At 41.2% G+C, this 12,028-nt stretch overlaps 1 protein-coding gene across 2 annotated transcripts in view; it reads left to right on the top strand.

Annotated features, from left to right (window-relative positions):
• The window catches only part of LOC102224400 (kinesin-like protein KIF26A), an 83,923-nt gene that overhangs the window by 40,585 nt on the left and 31,310 nt on the right, over positions 1–12,028 (top strand). The gene's annotated exons all lie outside the window — the stretch shown is intronic.

Below are 12,028 nucleotides of genomic sequence, written 5' to 3'. Positions count from 1 at the left end.
CCTTTTTCTGCCCACTGAAGTTGATGGTTCAGGTTGCTAGCCTTAGTGTAGGGCACCTATTCAGTAGAAATGTTGTTCCTACCATGCTTCACTTCTTTTATTCTGTGGGATGTGCATCATGCAGCTAAATGAACCTTTAGTGACAGGCACCAGTGAATTCGAATAGATAACAGAGTTACATAAGTTTATAGAAAGAGCGAGTGTGTCACGAAGGGAGCTTAGGGTAAAGCTTAATATTGTTCTGAGGTATTTTATTACGTTTAGTCATATTTTTTTTTGTTTATGCAGACAGCTAAAGATCAGAACCACTAATTCAGGAAATTAATTCAGCTTAACTGTTTGTGTTTTGGAGCTCGGGAACTGTTTCTGTCCTGTTTGGCTCTAAAGAATACAGAGCACTTTCCTTCCGTCCTTCCGTCCAGCCATCCGTCCTCTCTGTGGTGGAATATCATTAATAGTTCTGGTAATGATAAGAATTTTGACCTATCAATTTCATTATAAATTCCAATTAATGATGTTTAAAAATGAATGATGCTGTCTTTTTTGTCTATCTGGATTGTTAATTTTACTATTTTCTTTGTTTGTTCAATGACAGCAAAAATAAATATTGACAAATTTGAAAATATGATTAAATGCAGTCATTTTGTGCAGCTTAGTGATACAAATCACTAAAGAAGCATATTACAAATGGGCAGCATCTGCGTTTGTGTAGCTGTGACTGCTGTGCTGTTCAGTCACAGTTACCTAAAATAGAAGTAATAAATATTTTCACAATACCACAAAGTATTATGATAAAACTTTATGTCTATATTGCCCTCCCCTAGTTTTGGCAGTCCACTCAGTGCATACATCGCCTGCCTCTTTTCTCTAAAGAGAGCTATAGTGTGATGAATATTGATGAGAGAAGAAAGCTGGCTTGAGAGCGATGTGTAGAGGCATTGAAACCCTGCTCCACAGGAGGTTTAAGGAAGCAGCGAGGGGACCTGTGGTGTGTGACAGGAAGCCCACAGGGGATCAGTTTGGAGGAAAGCGTTTCTCTGAGGTGTCCAAATGGGCTTTATCTTCCCAGTTTTCACAGCGCCAGAGTATATCAGTGCAACCATAAGGGCGTACCTTTCACTGAGGGGACAACCCAAATCCATAACTCAACATGCATCCTACTACTTGCAATGGATGTAATCAGGAGCTGCAGGGTTAATTTCTGATTTTGATTTATTAAATTTTATGTTTTCTTTGGACATGAGCTCACAGCTCGCCGTCTAATCCGAAGGCATGTTTTTTCCCTCGTAACTGGTGCTGATCGGACAGAGGCGTTCACCTTTCATCTCGTCCCAAAGAAAATCTGTTGCCAACAGCTCTGTGTTTGACTTGGCCCGCAAAAATACAATCATCAGGGTCAGACTTAAACAACATCACAATCTGCAGATAAAGAAAAGGTAGAAGAGATGTTTTTCGCTTGATTTGAAACACACTCGCTTCCTGACCCTCTGCAGCTGTTCTCTCTCTGTAATTGCTGATTGAAACGTAAGGCCCAAAAAGTGAAAAACAAACGCATCAATCAACAGTGTTTTTCTTCTTCTGTACCCCCTTTTAAGGAGTAAAATTGAATAAAATAATTGTCCATCATATTTTCGGGCTGATTGAAAATTTGTATGTGATTAGTATTCGTCTTTTGTTCTCTGAAGATTCAATTAGTGACATGCATGTGTAAATGCTGAAAGCCCAGCATATACGGTAGGAGCAGAATAAGCATAGAGCAGTTTGTACCCCAGCGGAGTACAGACGCCTCTTTAGACTCTTGTCTGACATTTAGCAACACCGTCTCTTCTCAAAAATGTAATTTCAATTAGATCTCAATAAGTCTGAGCCTACCTGCTCCAGTTTAACCTCTGACAGAAATACTGTATGAGCCTTATCAACATTTCAACGAGTTTTCTTTCAAAATGACCTAATTTAAATTGCACCTAATTTGTTTCATTTAAGATTTCCTCTCAGTAGAAAAACATTTTAAGAAACAAAATGTGATCTCTTGCTGATTTTTGCACAAACTATGCACAAACTGTGCAAAAATCAGCAAGAGATCAGATTCATGTTGGGAAGCGTGATTGTTTACCTCCAATTAATCATTTCTGCTTCTGGGTGACTTGATTAGACAAATTACTTAATTATTTTAAAATTGATTCTTTAATCAATTGTGATGTTTTCCGGACTTATTAATTTAATGTTTGGATAAAATAAATATGGTGCCTTTCCACATTTTCCACATTTTGTTACATTGCAACCACAACCTTTAGTGTATTTTATTGATATTTTATGTGACTGATAAATGCTAAGAGAGAAAATGTGAAGTAAGGGGAAATTGATGGTTTACAAAGTATTTTATAACAAATTTTTTTGAAAGTGTGGCATGAATTTGCATTCAGTCCCTGTAAGGAAATATCTTTCTGCAATTACAGTTCTTTTGGAGAACTGTAATCTCCACAGCATGATACTGCCACCACTTAGTAGAAATGTCACAATACTCAAATGTTAAACTCAATTCTGATGCAAAAAGAATATTAGATTCGTTTTTCAACAGGAGTCTTTCTGGTAAAGATCAGAAAAATATAAACAATTGCAGCGTGACATTTTTTTTCATTTCATTAATTAAGCCAAATTAGTTGGCTTTTCTGATATTTATCAATTTTGAAAATTTAAATTCTGAGCTTCTGTTTAGCAAGACAGCAGATGTTTAAAGTGCTAATATCAGTTATTGAAATATGTAGCTCTGATCTTTTTGCGATTTTCCAGTAAAGTGCTGATCATAGCAAAAGGTATAAGCTAACAAGCTAACCCTGACCTGTCTGCTGTGCTCCTCTGTCTTCATGCTTCATACATTAATGAATATTTTAAATTTTTTTGTAACAATTGTCACTCCTCTCCTTTGTCTTCCTTTTATTCATAAACACAGAAAATATACTCTGAAGCGAGGATTACCTCTGGGTCAATCATGGCCAGTTGGCAATTATTCTAACTATAAAGTCACAGGAAGATGGGATGAGTCCGCGGTCAAGCTCTGACTGGGTGGAGCGTGTGTCCGCATCTCATTGTGTGTGTTACAGAGGTGGGGAGGGCATAATGAATTTAGAGCCAGTGTTCGGCTGAGTTGCACGTTAACCACTGATTGCCTTGTGACGGAGCATATGATTAGTGTATTGACACAGTGTTGTGTAATGAAAACAGGGGGAGCTCTCAGCAGGGATGAAATGGTGGAGCTAACTGCTGCTTCGCAGGTTCCTCCACCCATATCTCTGTCCCATCAACACCTGCTGATTGTGACGCTGGGTTTGGTACAAGCTGGGCTCGTGGGATTTTTGGGTGCACGGCGCCTCGGGGGGTCCACTACTCAATTTGCAGCCCAGTTAGATCAGCAGGCTCAGATCTACACAGCAGGATTAGACCGTTTTCATGGTTTATTGATACTCCCTTGTTTATGGGTTTTTGGAGGACGTGGTGAGTCCATTTATCACTCTGTTTCCTTGCCATGATCCAACCCTAGAGATGGTTGATTTACTTACTCTGATGACATAAAGTGGTAAAGAATAAAATGACTCAGAGGGCCACTGAGATTAAGGTGGCACACTAAAGGCAGGTGGGTTGCTGCAGACGCAGGGCGAACAGCTGTTTGCTGGAATGCGACCCTGGGGGGAGCATCAGGAGGAAGTGGTTTTATGGTCACCCATTGCTGTTTTGCAGCTGCTGCCCAGGTGAGTGTTTGTGTAGTAATGACTGTGATTGTGCAGAAATCCTCCTGTAATTGTGGCAGCAGGTCCATTTAGCCTTGCACGCACAAGACACTGGCTTTGTGTCAGCAACGCACTCTGCCCTTCATCCCCCAGGCTGCTTGGAGTAACCATAGAAACATGTGACTTGCTCGTGGGAGTAAAATGTGACAAATTTTTCTTTCAGAAGTGGAGTGGGGAATTAGGAAGTTGCAATAGCCCACTCACGTCCAGTGAACTGTAATTTTGCCGGGGGGGGAGGGACGCGCATCTCATCAATGAGTCCCACACGTTGGAAAATGGAGGCACTGCAGGGTCACAAGTGCCTGAAAAACACATGTTGGATTACTTACTAAAGTCTATTGTCTATTCATGTGAGCTTAGGAGTTGGAAATGAAGTCAACAGAGTTCATCCTGTTTGTTTTTAAAGGGGGCAATGATGCAAACACAATGTGCATCAGTCCATCTATCCACCCATTGTCTTCCGCTTATCTGAGGTTGGATGGTGGCAGTAACGGCACCCCAGTGACACTCTCCAAGATGATGTCAGGCCAGAAGGAATATGTAGGACCCAACCTGCAGGGAGTTGAATGCCCACCTTATAATGGCAGTCTGACCTCAGAGAAAGGTCAGACTACAACAAACAGAGGAGATGTCGGCGTCCTTATGCCGGCGTTGGAGCGACAAGCTTCTCATATGTGGCAGGAGCTACTTATCTATGTGGCATTTTGGAGAAATTGTAGTTGGCAATTTATAAGAGCAATGGATTCAACACTTTTGAATGATAAATACAATTGATGAACTGAGCTGTGAGATCGCTTGTGCAGCCAGCTGCTCATTCTCCAAAGAGGCCAGTTCCTGGCGCATTACAAACTGCCGTAATGTGAAATACCCGTTTTGTGAAATACACCAATTTCGATATGGCTGAAAAATCACTTCATCCTAACGCAAAAGCTTTTTGTCAAAAACCACGGGTTTTTCATACTGGCCTGTTTCCATTAACTGTGTTTTTTTTTTTTGGTAATTTCAATTTGCGCAATTTTATGGTCAATGGAAACGCACCTAGAGACTGATCTTTGCCAGATTGTGCATGGTGGTTGAGCTGTGGCTCCTACTGGAACAGGAAATGCCCTCCACTTAGGCCGACCACCTTGCAGGCAGACAGACACACTGAGGTCAGACATAGTGTAAGCCTGGGAACATACAAACATCTGGAGCTTCAGGAAATGCAGTGGTTTTATTCTCTAACAAGGGAGGGATCTATGCAGTGACTCTAGGGACAGACAAAGCAGGGCATGACTGTGTTTGGATTGTTGCGCCGTGATTGACAGGAGGGATCTTTGGCGGTGACAAACAGACAGAATAGATTACAGGGAGCACAGGGGTCTGCTGAGCGCAGTTGGTCTGGCCCACATAGCCAGGGGATACAGACTCAGAGCAGGCCAGTCACTGCCTGGGATGAATGTGCTTATAAATGCTGTCATTCAGAAGTCGAGCTTAGACTGATGCTCCTCTCTGAAAGCGTCAGGAAAGGGAGGTCTGCGTCTGTGGAGAAGAATATTGGATTCACTGCCATGGGAGTCAAGTAAGTTATGTTGTACACAGTGAAGACTGAGCTCACCTGGATGTGTTAGAGCCTTCCTGTGTGTGTTTGTTGGCTTGAATCTGCCTTGTGAGCTGTTTTTCTCTCTCTTTCCTCTCTCTCCCGATCTATCTTTCTTTGTGTGTCACTCTTTTTTTTCTTTTTTTTTGCTCTGTGGAATGTGCAGTTTTGTGCTGCTGGAGTTGGACTGTGTGCTCCCTCGAGGTGAGGGGCTAATAGTTTTGTTGTCAAGCTGTGGCGAGATGGATTCCTCCACCAAGAGAGGGAGTGTAAGCACACTGTATGGTATGTAGCTGTATTACATACAGCAGAAATCTGGGCTCTGTTTTTTTTAGGAAACGGCCACAATGGGGCAGAAGATGTTAATACTGTTTGTACCTCTGGAGACTGACAAATGAGAATTGACTCATATCAATCTGTTGAATCTGAGCAACACATGCCCACGGCGGCAAGTGGCTCATCAGAAGTATTGAGAGGGAGGAGGGATGGTTGAGCTGGTATTTGTCTTTGTTTGCTGGTGGATAAAACACCAGCTGGTTTTTTTCCTGTCATAATCAGGCTGATGGGACTAATGGTTCCTTCTGTGCGGCAGCTAACATTAGCTGCACCAGCTGAGGCAGCAAAAAGGTTGGAACCTGCAGAAAATGCCAGGTGTGAATTCATCCAAGACTTGTCGGGTTTCGTCAAGGCTGAGGTGTTGATAAAGGTTGAGCTCGGCCTTGCAGCCTAAGAGATCTGCACTTTTTCATTCACCTGCATGCAGCAAAAAGTTGCATCGCTGATTCAAAATCATACTGTACTGTAAGTCTGAAGACGTCAATGTTTCTAACGACGGATACAGATAAAGTCTTTACACAGAGTCAAGAACATGGAAACAACTAAAATTTAGTCACGATATTTCAGCAAGGTTTTTGAAGAGTGGGCAGAAATATTTGCATTTCCAGATTTTTTTTATTTAAAGTCTAAACTTTTACCATCCATCCATCTCTATTTGTGCTTTGCTTTGAAAATCTGAGTCTTTGAAATAATTGAATGTTATCATGAGAAATCTCTAGAACCCTGTTTACAGTATTGAGCCTTTGGATGGAAAAGATCACGTTAGGCTTGGGGCATACCTGTATAAATTGTACACAGCAGAGAAGTGCATGTTGAATATTTCATGAGAGATTTTGATATGAATTCTGTGTTCAGTTTACAGGAAAGGCAGCTGAAACTCTCAGGATTTGTGTTGATTGACAACAGGTTGAGGATAGTTTGTTTTAGAAATGTGATTTAGTTGGAAATTTCTATTGAGCGTGTTTGATTTAAAAGACTTCTTTCAAAAGTGTGCATCCTGGTGATGCGGCGCTCGCAGCCTCTGGGGTTGGGTTCTGTTATGACTGGCAGGTCAGAATCACTCTTCCCTGACATTATGAAAAGCTACAGAAATTGGAAAGGAAGAATAGCGGAAGTTTTATCACGTTGATAACAGAGGGATATTTTGTCCCAGTTCCCTTGTTCCACTAAGTAAATCCCCTGAGTCAGGAAGTGTGTCTGGCCCACTCACATTGCCTGAAGCGGTCAGTGAATGTGGGGATGACAAACAAAGAGCTGAAGTGCTGACACAAGCCTTTGCACTCACCCTGGGTCCACATGTGTTGAGCCCTGTGGGGAGCAGGGAAAGCACTGCTGTCTAAACCTGACAGTTTCATTTCACAAACAGAAATTAGTGGCAGAGATTTATTATCTATTGAGATTAGAGATGCACTGATCAGAGTGTTGTGGCCATATCCAGTCACCAGCTTCATTAGGCTACCAATGACTTTTATGATTCTGATTTCTCTTTAAGCAATTTAAAAAAAAGGATCAAACAATTGATTTTTACCTTCCTGCCATGATCAGCTAAAAGATGGTGATGATTTTGAGCTTAGCATCTTATTAGCAAGTAGCAAGGTTAGTGTAGCTAGCATAAATAAACCAGCTGTCTTTGTGTGCATGAGAATGTAAATACTTATCTGAACTCTTAAGATATCCTAAAATATGGCAATATTTCCACAAACACCATGTTTCTATAAGACTGGAACCTAAAAACGATAAAACAAAACAGCTTTGCTGCACTCCATTCAGCCTTCCTGTTATCTGCTGAAAGGCTTGGTCTCCCATGCAACCTGAACTTTTGCGTTCTGTGTTTCTTCTTTGTTCATTTTTTAATTGGATCACTAATACTAAAAATAGCTAAAAAATGTTCACAAACACCCATCTCCAGACAAAAAATGTGGTTGTCAGCATAATGTGGCAGAATTTAGGTACAGTACATCAACTGATGGTAAACCGATCTTGTATAAGATACTTTAGTTTTCAATTGAGTTTTTATCCGATTCCAGGCATCAACATAACTCAATCTATTGTAGGTATGTCACTTGACACAGAGCTGCCTTTGTCAGTCAGGACTGTGGTGACAACAGTAAAAAAGGCTAAATTGTGTGCAATTAGTTTCATGTGGGCAGGAGAGGCCGTGCCCTGAACATCAATCCCTTTCGGCTCAGTTTGCCTGCCCACGTCGAACATTCCCTGTCTAACTGGATAACAGCCCTGATGGCTACCCACGGGGCTTCATGATCAGTACATTAGCGTTTAGTTATCATGAGTATTTCTCTTACTCCCATCCCATGGAATGGATATTATGTGTCATGACTGTGGGGGCTCAAGGATGCCATCGAAACCTCTTTAGTGCCCCTCAGTGAAAGGTGTCATGCAAATGGAGTCTATTATCTCTGTCATTAGGAGTAGTTGCTTTCACGTTGTGGCTCAGACAGTGTAAGAGTGAAAAAAGAAAGACTGGCAGATGAAGTGTGCTGTTGAAGTTTATGACCTTATTGTGGGCAGTTGTGGAAAAGAGACTCATGATCTCTTGTGAGCTGCCTTTATGTGCTACAATCTGGATAAACAAAGGTGTCTCCTGCTGGGGCGTCTCAGGCATCGCTGTTCCTAAGTACTCAGCTGTGCCATGCCCTTCCTTTCAATAGGAACAACTAATATCTGCCTAATCACCAGTTGCAAGTTGATTTCCCCAAACACATGTCCTTTATTTTTCTAGAGATGCACATTTGCAGGACCTTATTCTGCTGAGTTAACTGGTTGGCTGGTCTTTTGATAGTCAGGCACTATGATTACCACTGTGGATTGGCGATTGTTAGGACAGGTGATGTAGCTTTTGTCTCATCATCCTCCAAAGCCAGACCGTTTAATTGTGATTGCTGCTTTTTTAATCTCCATCTATTGCTGGTGTTGCTGCAGAAGGGTTGAAACGGGCAACTGTGGGGGACTCAAACTAAGAAATTATTGGACTAATGAGGCTGCTGCAACACACATTGTTGTGTTGACATAATATTATTATCTGGGAATGTACAAATTAACCTTTGACCTCTCTCTAAATTAATGTAATTAATACAAATTGAGGTACAGACAGAGAGGAACCATAGTGACTAATGCAAATTGCATTGCGTATATCCACCACTTTGCACATTTTAGAAGGGAAATGCAAAAATGTATTTTTGTGTCTCTCAATGTTTCAACATCTTGCCATAAAATTAAAAGCTACAATTAAATTATCCCTGATGTTTGTGTCACCACATGCATTGTCTTGAACAGAAAGGATTATACCCTGTAATCAGTTCATGACCTTGTATGTGAGAACCAGCTGCAAGGTTTTTTTAAAAATCTCTTTCTGCACATACACCAGTTGTGGCTCCCTGTGTGTGCTTGTTGGCTTTACGGGTATGTGATAGCGGATGAACCTTTTGATTTGAATGAGACATCTGCAAACACATTTCTTCAAGATGAGGATTACATTAGGCCTGGGCCACTAACCTGTACCAAGATAGACAGAGGTTTTAAAGAGTTACTGTTTCAGGTGTTAAAGAAGCCCAGGTTTCTTTTATTAGTGGCCTTTAACATCTGTATTGTTTGCTACAGTACCTCTCAGTATCCTGTTGAAAATGCTCCATGTATTCTCAATGAGGTTCAGGTATCAATCACAGTGATACCATGATGATTAAAGCAGATATAGCATGGGCAGGTAAAAAGTCCTGTTGGACTGCATCATTTGGACTTGATAAACCATAGTGGACCCACGGATAACATGGGTTAAATCACCAGTGACTGGAAAAACTTCACACTGGATCTCAAACAACGTAGAAGTTGTGCCTCTGAACTTTTCCTCCAGACTTTAATACTAAGAGAAAGTCAGATTTTACTTGTACATTACATAATACTTGTTGAATTTGGACCGTTGTGCAATAGTGGCTGCTTTTTTAAAATTTAGCTCTGGTAAGATGCTGTCTTAGTTCAGGAGTAACCGAACATACGGATCACACAGTTTGTAGCTCATGTGTATGGTGGCTTTTGAAGTACGTAGAGTTTACTTACATATTCTTTCAAGGCTGCTGTTATTTGTGTTTTGTGGAGATGTTTCCACTACACTTTTGCCTTCCACTTATTTTTCTGTTAACATACTCTGGAATTACGCATGCTTGTATAATAGCAATGACCTCATGTGGCCTTCTCTCCTTGTGGCAAGTAGGCTGCCAAGACAGCAGTCTTCCACATAAATATGGACACCATAACATAACATTATATTCTAATTTTAAGAGCTTCCAATCACAATCCTCAAATTTTGCACAAATATATGCTTGAAATCTTGATGTATTTTTTCTGTTGGCTTTGAGGTTATCACACCATGAGAATCTCGTAACACTCTTTTCCATTGATTCCACCTTGCATTTATTGAACCCTGACGCCCAAATACTTATTACCATCTTTTATCTAGACCCATCTTTTTTCATGCAGCACACCTGCACCTACTATCATGGCTATCAGCACAACTGTACAGTTCATTTGGATTGAACCTCTGTCTAGTTTTCATTGGGTTGCCTGTTGGCTGGAATATAGATAAAAGATTAAGAGCACGTGTTGAAAATCCCCTCCCCCAACTTGTTCTGTCTGTCCTGTCAGTGTGCTGATTAATCACCCCCAAATGTTCTTAGCTGCCTGTGGGCCTGTTTGTTGTGATAGCCTCTGTGCGGAGAAGTGCAAATAAATAATCGCTAGGTGTCTTCCGCTGGTAGAAAGTGATTAATGAAGCGGGGAAGTGGAGCAGAAGTAAGCTGACTTTTACCCCTTTGCCTGTCAATCCCATGCTCATCAAAGTCTTAAGTTGTGTTATGAATTAAATTAAAGAACAATATATTTGATTGAAGAATTGTCTCATGTGAATCACCCTCTCTAGTCTTTTGTCTGCAATATCCTGATTCCAGTTGATGTTGTTTCAAGACAGGAAACATCATTCAGCTTGTGATGACTTGAGGTGAGTGCCAAGACATTTTTTGTGTGCCCTGAGTAAAACCGCCTGAGGTTCTAGGGAGGTTTCTGAGGGAAGATGTGGGTGGGATGATGGGTAAACTAGAGTTCAACATGTGTGTGAAGGATGTGAAGCTGTTCCAACCTCCCCGCAGCCGTGGAGAGGAGTGTACAGCAGAATACCAGGAGCAATGTCTCAGGAGTACGGAGAAAATGCAAAAAAAAAACGGAGAGATGAAAGCAGCTGTTAATCTTCATCAACATGCCAGAGGTGGGGAGACTGCCGTCTGTGAAGATGGCAGGAGCATGTCTTCATCATCACGTGTCACCTATCAGCTGAAAAGCATACTTGCCTCCAAAATTTTCACTTTCAACTGCCGGAAAAAAAAATTGAGGCAACAGCTGAGTATTTTAGTGCTGCAGGTAGTCTGTTGCTGCAAATCTTCATTCACACTTCTGTCTCCTGTTGCAAATACCCTTTGGTTCTTTTCCTCTATAGATCCTAAATTTGTAAGCTTGTCTCATTGACATACAAAAGGTCCTGCCAAGTCAAAGCCCAGTGCTTTGTTCAGTCCTTCGTGGCCAGTTAAGGCCACATTAGGAAGATGAGATCCTGAATGCTGGAAAGAACAATAAAGTGAACGGTGAATAGAATTATACCCACATATTTCCTTCCTGTGCTTGTCTTAAGCCATGCTTAAGCCCCCTTTTGGCGAGACGTCTTAATGGCTTTTCAGTGTGGGAATGTGACAGATAAGTGAGTGTGTGACTCGCTCAATGGGTGCAGGGTGTATAGAGATGCAGTCAGTTTCAGGAAAGAAGTTTAAAAATTACCTTGTTTCTAGGTGATTGTGGACCATAGTAGTTTCTTATCCATCACAAATGAGTCTGCCTTTCTAGCACAGACTCATAACTCTGATTTTAAAAGCAAACATATGTTTGCAGTTCAAGATCTACATTCAGAGCCTATGCCCTTATTTCTCCACAATGCTCAATGTATTTTGCAGAGATTTTATGCGACAGACCAACACAGTGCAAATTTGTGTACATGGTTTTCCCACCTCATAATTACCATCTAGCCACAGCATGATGCTGCCACCTCCATGTCTCACCTGGAAATGGTGTGTAGGGTGATGTACAGTGTTTATTCCTTACACACAGCACTTTGCTGAGACCTTCAGCAAACACTCAAATTTATCCCAAGAATAAATAACACACAATTGAACTAGATTTACTAATTGAGTCTAGTTCAGTTGGTGACTATTACATTGCACTATATTTAGGGGAATCAGAGTAGAGAGCATTATATGCAAATGTACACACATAT

The sequence above is a fragment of the Xiphophorus maculatus genome, chromosome 19 (assembly GCF_002775205.1).
Source record: "Xiphophorus maculatus strain JP 163 A chromosome 19, X_maculatus-5.0-male, whole genome shotgun sequence".
NCBI classification, from domain to species: Eukaryota; Metazoa; Chordata; class Actinopteri; order Cyprinodontiformes; family Poeciliidae; genus Xiphophorus; species Xiphophorus maculatus.
Note: the sequence above shows the minus strand (reverse complement) of the source record. Positions and strands in the feature narration are given on the sequence as shown.